This window comes from Corylus avellana, chromosome ca10 (assembly GCF_901000735.1).
Source record: "Corylus avellana chromosome ca10, CavTom2PMs-1.0".
Lineage (NCBI taxonomy): Eukaryota > Viridiplantae > Streptophyta > Magnoliopsida > Fagales > Betulaceae > Corylus > Corylus avellana.
The window spans coordinates 11,330,695-11,340,605 of record NC_081550.1 but is presented as its reverse complement, the minus strand read 5'-3'; positions in this window follow the sequence as shown (position 1 = coordinate 11,340,605).

The following is a 9,911-nucleotide window of genomic DNA, read 5'->3' as shown; positions in this document are numbered from 1 at the left end:
TAAAGAATATTATAATATATGTGCCTTTGGATTCCGCGCGTGGTTCTAGGTTCTTCTAAAACTATTCTGAAGAAATTGACCTTCTCAAGACTACTAGGAGTAGGAGAGGTGCTTCGAGAAAATAAAAACAATATTAATCACTAGTGATATGTATGATTATGACACCTTCAGATTCTAGTGTGTTTCATTTTTCACCAACCATAATGATCATCAAAAGAGAGCAGCAAGATCTAGTCTAAATTGTTGTGCCATATTAAAACTCCCAACTATTTCTTTATGATCATCTTCATTTCCTTCTAGAAGGAGAGAAAGAGAGAGATTATATATATCTTACCTTCTAGAAGCCCATTTGTGAGACTCTTCATTTCCGTAGCAGGAAGCTCTTATAGGATGGATCTCGAGTCACAAACACAAAGAAAGAGATGAAATGGGAGATATTTACTACCTTCAAAAGCCTTTCTTTAAGATCTATAGGGCTTTGTCTAGTGATGTATCTTTGGCTGCTGCAGCCAAGATGGCATTCACCTGCACCAGCCCCTGCACCTCTTGTTGGTTCATCTCCCCATTCAAACCAAAAAAAAAAAAGAAAAAAAAGCAGCTTTTTTCATGCTTTGAAGTCATAAGCAAAAGCAGATAGAAAGAAAGAGAAAAGAGAAGGCAAGGAGCAGGTGCAAATGCAGATAAAGGCAACATATTGGCATGTATGCTCTCTCAGTCGCATGTCTCAGAAACAAAGCATTGGGCAACTTCCCAAGTAACAGAAGGATATATTTATTTATAATACATATATCTATATATATACATACATATATGTAGAAATAATTAGAACATTATGTTCAGAAAAATATGTATGGGCGTCGATATATATATATAAAGAAAACAAGTGAAAGGTGGAATTATTAGTGGATAAGCATTTGACAAATTCTGATATCTATTGCCGAAATTTTACTAGTACTGTCTGTCCTAGCCACCAACCAGCTGGTCCTGGGCCACGTGATGTGAAGACCCTAAGCACGTGGGATTTGACGCCCCAGCCAATGGGAGACTACCACGTATTGCCACATCTGACAGTACCACTCGAGATGGACCGTCTTACCGCATGGTCTCCTCTTTTCTAGGTCAGGTCATGAGATTGGGGGGTGGGGGCCACGAGAGCGATGGCACTCGAGCTTGCAACGTCTTCATCTTTTTACAAATATTCTCCATCACTATTAACCGGTGACATATTCACTGTTGCTGTGTTGGCTTCTATCTGTGAGGAGATACGTTTAACTAATTTTGTATTTAATTTGTCACGGGCTCACAAGTTCTGAAAAAAATTATCATGCTGGATTATAAGAGAGTAGCAAATTTTCTAAATTCTATTTTCTTCCCAAAATGTAAGAAAAACTCTTAAGAAATTATCTAAGAGTACTAGCAATAGACACCATATAACTCATTTCATTCCTTACATATTAGGGAAATTTCAAAAAAACTACAAAAAGTCACATGCAGCAACTTTCCTATTGCTTCCCTAAATATTGAGAATGCTACAATATTATTCAATGTGTATAAACCAAAAGAGTTTTTCTATATTTTATTTTAATATAAATAATATTTATTTTCTCTCTCTCTCCGCGTTCTTATTGGGGATTGTCTTAAGATTTTGTAAAAACTTGAATGGTAGATATGAAACTTGTATTTTTTGAGGAAATAATATTTTAATGACGTAAGGAAAGGTAAAAAAAAAAAAAAAAAGGTATTGTGAAATATATTTAGATATGGAAGCAAAAAGTAGTTTTATTTCCTATACTTAGAGCATATTTTGAAATTGTGTTTGAAAAATAGAATTTTTAAGTAAAAAAAGAATTTTTGGCAAAAGTTTAAAAATGAAGTTTTTGCCAAAAGTACGTTTTTGCAATTTTTTAGTTTTTGGGCATTTAAAAGCGCTTTCAATTTTTTTACCAAACAAGTACTTTTTTTTTTTTTTTTTTTTTTTCAAATAGACTTTTTAAGTGTTAAATGTACTTTTTAGCCCTTTAAATGCACTCCCAAATATGCCATTAGAAAGAATTAGAGATAAGCTGTTGTTAGTACTCTAAGAGCATGTTTGGGATTGGGTTTGAAAAATAAAGTTTTTGAGTCAAAAAATACTTTTTGACAAAAGCTTTATTTTTAAGTTTGCTAAAAGTGCGTTCGAGCCATTTTTTAGAATTTTTGGATCCTTAAAAGCGCTTTCAATTATTTTTGCCAAACGAGTACTACTTTTGCTAAACGAGTACTATTTTTTTCAAACAGACTTTTAAATATTAAGCGCACTTTTAAGCTCCTCAAACACACCCTAAAACAAACCTTATTAGCTTTCGCTAAACCTAAGAAACACTAATGGGAAGCAAAAGTGTTACCCTAGATTTTTAGGGAATGATTTTTTTATTCCTTTAACATTATTTTAATATAAAAATACTTTTTTTTGTCTATAACATTTATTTGAAATAATATTTAAATAGTTTCCCTCTCCTCTCACTTTCCCATAACATTTAATTTCAATTATATATATATATTATAAATAAGTTATTGTGAAGCTTACTTGAATATAGAGTGAAAAAGTAACTTGATTCTCTACTTTTTAAAAAAATCTAAAGGAAGCTCTTAGGGACAAGGATCCTCTCCGGTCCACAATGAACTGGAGAGGATCCAGTTCATAGCTAGGATCTCTCATTAGAGATCTTAAGGCCATCGACCTACCAGGTGGCACATTAAAAAAATATTATTATTTTATTATTTTACTTTTAAAATTAAATAAAAAATAAAATAATAAAAATTAAAACAAATATTAAAAAGAAGAATTGTAGAGGCCACCATGTTAATAGGGGGAGTGGCTTGACCACTATTTTAGGGCATGGGGTGTGCCACCTATGAAAGGCCTGGTTAGGGTGGCCGGCCACCTGCCATTATGCTTAAATACTGAGACCAAATCAAAAAATCAAAAAGAATTTGCTTTTGGCCGCACTTGTGGTATGAGGCTCCCCAAGGGCCATGGGGGTGGCTTCGGCCACCCCCAACTGGACCATGGGGGTGGCGTCGCCTTCTTTTTTTTAATATTTGTTTTTTATTTTTTATTATTTTATTTTTTATTTATTTTTAAAGGTAAAATAATAAAATAATATTATTTTTTTTAATATGCCACATGGCGGGTTGATGGCCTTAATTAGGATCTCTTCTTATAGATCCTACCCATTAATTGGATCCTCTCCAGTTCATTTTGGACTGGAGAAGATCCTTGTCCAGCTCTTAGTGCGGAGATGTTTAGGAATGTTTTTCTTCCCAAAAAAGTCAAGCCAATTTGAAACTTTCATTACAATCACTTAGAAATTCAGTTTCACATGTAAACAATATAAGACTTAGCACCTATAAACATATTTTATAAATCACTCGCTCTTTATATGGGTTTACTCAACTTTCCAATATAGGATCAATTTGATACAAACTCTCCCTTAAACTCTTTACGCCATAGCCATAACATGCACTTTTCCTATACCACCTAGCCTTATTTGTTATTTATGTTTTTAATTACCTGGCCTTATTAGATAACTCTAAAAAAAAAACGCTAACCACGTCAACCCCCATCAAATTCGAAAACTGCACAAAAGAATCACTCCTTTTTGACGTCTGATATGATGGGAAAAGAAAAATATCGAGGGTGAAACAATAAGTTAGCCTGGCAGTGGGACCGCTACTCACTCGTCTTGAAGTCTGATAGGGCCATGCTTTAGCCCTTTGGACTGGTTGGAGTCTCTTTAATTTCCTACGATATTAATGTTTCAGTTTGTGTTGTTAGTTACAAACCAACACACCGTTTTCGTTTTGCGTGTTTTTCAGTGGAGCGGAACTCATCTTCTGTTGGTGTTTCAATTCACAAATAAGAGCGAAATAAATCCTTGCTTTATTTGCTATATATAAAAAATATTTTAATATGACATAATTATATCTATATTTTATGTCATATTAAAATATTTTTTTAAATAAAAAACAAAAAGAGTAAAGTCCATTTAATTTCCTCAAACTATCACCCCAATAACAATTTACCCTCTAAACTATCAATTACAACAATTTACCCCACAAACTACCAAAACAATAACAATGTACCCCAATGCTAACAAAATGATGAAATTACCCCTATATAATTTTCAATAAGATAAATATACCCTTAAAATTTTGAAAAAAATAAATAAATTTTAGTATTTTTATTTTTATTTTTGTAAATTGAATTAAAAAATCAACCAATTTCTCAGAAACGGCACCAAAAACTTGTGGTTGTGTAGGTGGATTTCTAGCTGATTAGTAATATGGGCATTGGCTCCACTATCCGCCAGCCATTGTTGCTCTTCATAGGCAAAATTGGTGTGGGCAACCATTGCTGCAAGTTGTGTAAGTGGATTTCTACCTTGAAAGGAATAGTTCATCCTATGGTAATAGTCAATGGCTAGATGACTTGATCTACCACAAATCTGGCATGAGGCTCTTGAGCCATTAGAAAAGTTGCTACCTTGCTGCAGAGGATTTTGAAGTTGTAGTTTGTTGAAGGAGTTCCCTTGATTGTGTGTAGTGGAGCCACGATTGGTGAAGGGGGAATGACCTTAAGGAGGTCCTCTATTATATTGTGAAGGCCCACGGTTGTATTGCTGAAATGATGATCTTGGTGTACGTAGAGAACCCATGGACATTCCTTGGAGAAAAAATTTTCTATGGAAATCTGGAATGCATAGGTCTTCCTCTGAACTGTTGGAAGGGTCTGTTTGCTGTTAGTGCAAAGGTGGACTAATCTGGAGTGTGGTTTTGGTGTTGGTTCAGCAACATCTCATGACTAAGTAGTTTATCTTGAAAATCTTAGCTAAACTCATTAGCTCTAGTGTGGAATGTGTAGGTTGTGATAAAGTGAGTAAAGTTGGAATTCAATCCATTACGGATAGAAGAGATTGACTGTTCATCAGAGATAGGGTTACCTACAGCTCCAAGTTGATTTGCAATGAGTTTTGCAGATTGCATATAATCTAAGCATGACTTGGGTCATTGTGATAGACTTTGGAGTTGCTTTTTGAGATTTGAAATTCTGGATTTGGATTTTGAGGCAAACTTAGTGGTAAGGGTTGTCCACGCCTGGTTTGATGTGTTGAGACCATAGATCGTGGCTAGTACCTTTTCTGAAAGAGATGCTGTTATGACACAAAGCAGATATTGATCCTTCTTGTTCCAGGTAAGGTATTTTAGATTGAGTATCTCCTTTCCTTGATTATCTGTAGTCATCTTTGGAGGACATTTTTCGGAACCATCAATTATGCTCATAAGGTCATAGGTACGCATAATAGGGTGTATTTGTGTTACCCAGTTGGTATTATTCCCAGCATCAAGCTTGACAAGGGAGTTTAGAGTGGTATTTGGTGGTGTGAATGAAGATTCAGTGTTTGAGGCCATTGAAAACAGAAAACTTTTGGAATTGGCGTTAGCCTAGTGTGGCTCTGATACCATGAAGAACTTTGTAAAATGTATATTCAAAGTTGATAACGTTTACAATTACATTGGTGTAATATATATACAACTGGACATAAACACGGCTAACCCTAAAATTAGAATCTACAACAAATCAATTTACTACAAGGAAAAGGAGATCTTCTCATTGGCTAGCTTGGTCTCCAAGTCTTTTCAATAGTTGAACTTCTGTCCTTTTACAAACGATTTGATCACAGCAAGCTGGTACTCCCAAACCTACCTTAGATGTTGTCATAGGAGGTTGAGAGATATAGAAAATCTTTTTATATTGAGTTTCAGTTTTCTTCCAGCCACAAAATTGCCTTGTACGTCTATCTGCGCTTGATCGCATCATGCTTGCGCTCGAGGGCAGCCTAACCTAATCCTCGACTTTCTTCTCTGATCTTACGATCGATTGCACTTGAGTGTCAAACTTCTCTGGTACTGCGCTCGAGACTGTGCTCAAGCTCAGCACTTGAACTGCAACTTTCTCTGGTACTACGCTCAATCCTGCACTCGAGCACACTCGACGTGCACTTGATCCCTTGAGAGCATGACATGCTTTAACACAAGAGAGGCTTGTAGAACTGTTTGATAAGGATGCTTCTGTCTGTTTGAGAGAGAGAGAGAGAGAGAGAGGGTGTGTTTGATAAATGAAATGCTGCGGCCGTATGCGTTAAGAGTGGAGACAGCTAGGTCTTCAACAAATAGCAGAATCGAGTGGCCTGCATGATTGAATCATCCACTATCCTCTCTAATCATTTCGTAGGTAATGAGGTTTTTGGTTGCGTGTGTGTTTGTTAATAAAGAGTTTTCTTGCTGGATCTGTCGGATGAAGTTAGGTTTTCTTGATGTATGAAAATGATTGTTTTAGGGAATATTATTATTTTTTATTTTTTCATGGAAATAAGAATTAATTAATATGGTATAAAAGTGAATGAAGTTCTCAATTTTTTTACCATAGAGAAGTGAAGAAAGTTCTTTTGTATACAAAGAAAACTGTTTTGACTTTTTTCTGATAAATAAAATAGGATAGAGAAAATGGAATGCCAAACAGGCCTCATTTTGTGTAAACAAGTGGCCAATAATTACTGGCTTTTAATTTCATGACAAAAATAGAAGTTTGTTTATGATTGTATTTGAGAAATAAAGTTTTTAAGTATAAAAATGTTTTTTTTTGTTATGAATGCATTCATGCATTTGGTGGATGACCATTTAGTTCCATCTCTTGGAATTCTACACATTCATGTCATCTTTTAGAATTCCTATAACATCCATGTAATAAATTGATTAACCCGTTTGTTTCATATTCCCCATTTCATATTCATTAACTTCCCATTATGATTTCATGCCTATAAAAGGGAGTATTGAGTTGTATGTAAATCACACAATAATAGAGAAGAATAATATATAGTTCCTGAAGAACTAGTTTCATATATTGCAATCTTTTATCTTGTCTTGTTATTTTCTTTAATTTTACAACACGTTATCAGCACGAAACTCTAGCCAATTGTTGTGTTCTTTTGATCTTCAACATCAAAACCTATCCGTGAGGTATTCTCAATTCATTGTAAGTTTCTTTAACATTTAGTAATCTTATTATTTATTTTGTTAATTAACATTCTAACATATGCTTAAAATTTTTTATTGTTTTATGAATCATATTATAACATTTGCATATTATGATTCATGTGAGATTTATTATAAATTAGAATTTTATCATACTAATGTTATGAATATGATGTGTTATAATTTTATATGCCTGAAGCATATAAAAACTAAGTACCTTACGGTAAATGATTCCTTGACCTTGTGGAATAATTTAAGGGAGAGATACGAGTACCAGAAGACAGTTATCCTCCCAAAAGCTCGTTATGATTTGATGCACCTGAAGTTGCAAGATTTCAAGAGTGTCAGTGACTAACTCTGAACTCTTTAAAATCAACCAACAATTAAAATTGTACGGAGAAAAAGTCACTGATATGGATATGTTAGAAAAAAACATATACCAAATTTCATGCCTCGAATGTGCTCCTGCAGTAGCAATATCGATAGTGTAATTTCACAAGATATTCTGAACTGATATCTTGTCTTCTAGTGGCTGAGCAAAACAACGAGCTATTAATAAAAAATCATCAATCTCGTCCAACTGGTTCTTCACCATTTCCTGAAGTAAATAGAACCTTATTTCATGGTAATAAAGGAAACCATGGTCGTAGACGTAGATGTGGTAGAAAAAAAAAAAAATTATAGAGGTCAAGGTGAACGTACTCATAATTCTTACAAAAGAAATGCTCCATACCACCAGAAGTGGAACCACACTGAGGCGAAATAAAATGAAAACAAAGGTTTACAAAATAAACCTACAAAGAACTATGAAGATAAATGTTACATGTGTGGTATGAAAAGATATTGGTCACGTACCTGTCGTACGCCTAAACATCTTGTAGACCTATATCAAGCCTCCATAAAAGAAAAGGAGATTGAAATGAATTTTGCTAATTGCAGTAATCCTGAAGATTCTTCAATTTTTCTTAACAACTAAATGGAAAGGGTAACATTTATCTTGATGTTTATGATTTCTTTGTAGACTCTAACACAAAAACTAACCTTTTGATTGGTGATGAATATGCCTACAACAATTAAAATGTTTTCATTGTGTCTTAATCACAATATGTTTACATTGTCAAATTTAATTGTATTTTGTTATTTTCTTTTTTATTAATAAAATTTAATGTATATTTTGTTTATATATGGAGGTATGGGTCATATTGATGGAATGATTAATTCCAAGATGATTGGTAAAGATTTGTGTCTAGCAGACAGTTGTACAACGCACACAATTCTTAGAGATAAGAAATATTTTCAATACTTGATATTAAACAAAGCTAGTGTCAATACAATATCAGGTTCATCAAACCAAATCGAAGGCTCTGGAAGAGCGAATATCATATTGCCAAAAGGAACAAAATTTTGTATTGATGATGCTTTGTATTCTTCAAAATCTAGAAGAAATTTAATCAGTTTTAAGGATATTCGTCTAAATGGTTATCATGTTGAAACCACTAATGAAGGTAGTGATGAATATCTTTATATTACTTCAACAATTTCGGGCCAGAAGCTCATATTGGAAAAACTGCCTGCTTTTTCTTCCGGGTTGTATTATACAACAATAAGAACAATTGAATCACATGTTGTGATGCACCAGAAGTGCTCTAATCCAAAGATGTTTATGCTTTGGCATGATCGCCTTGGACATCCGGGAACAATTATGATGTGTCGAATAATTAAGAACTCTCATGGGCATCCCTTAAAGAACCAGAAGATTCTTTTACCAAGTGATTATCCTTGTGCTGCATGTTCTCAAGGTAAACTTGTTATCAAACCATCTCCTTCTAAGGTAATTGTTGAATCTCCATCATTTTTACAAAGAATTCAAGGAGATATATGTGGGCCGATTCACCCTCCATGTGGACCATTTAGATATTTTATGGTTTTAATAGATGCATCATCGAGGTGGTCACATGTTTGCTTGCTTTCTACTTGTAATGTTGCATTTGCTAGACTTCTTGCTCAAATAATTAGATTACGAGCACAATTTCCAGATTATCCAATTCAATCTATTCGGATGGATAATGCGGGTGAATTTACATCTCAAGCATTTTATGATTATTGCATGTCAATTGGAATTAATGTTGAACATCCTGTTGCTCATACTCATACTCAAAATGGTTTAGCTGAATCGTTTATTAAACGACTTCAATTAATTGCTCGACCTTTGCTTATGAAAACAAAATTACTTGTTTCTGCTTGGGGACATGCAATATTACATGCTGCATCATTAGTTCGGGTCAGACCAACAGCTTACCAAAAATATTCCCCTTTGCAACTTGCATTTGGTCAACCACCAAATATTTTTCATTTTCGTATTTTTGGTTGTGCTGTATATGTTCCAATTGCGCCACCTCAACGCACTAAGATGGGACCTCAACGTAGACTTGGAATTTATATTGGTTTTGATTCTCCTTCTATCATTAGATATCTTGAGCCTTTAACTGGTGATGTTTTTAAAGCACGTTTTGAAGATTGTCATTTTGATGAAAACATATTCCCATCACTAGGAAAAGAAAAGTCGTTGCTAGAAGCACGACAAGAAATCACTTGGAATAATTCGACGTTATCTCATTTTGATCCTCGTACAAATCAATGTGAACTAGAAGTTCAGAAGATCATTCATTTGCAGAGTATTGCAAATCAATTGCCGGATGCATTTACTGACAATAAGAAAATAATTAAGTCTCACATTCCAGCTGCTAATACTCCAGCGAAGATAGAAGTCCCTGTAGGACAATTAATTAATACAGCAGCAAATGAGTCTAAGGCACGCCTGAAGCGTGGAAGACCTA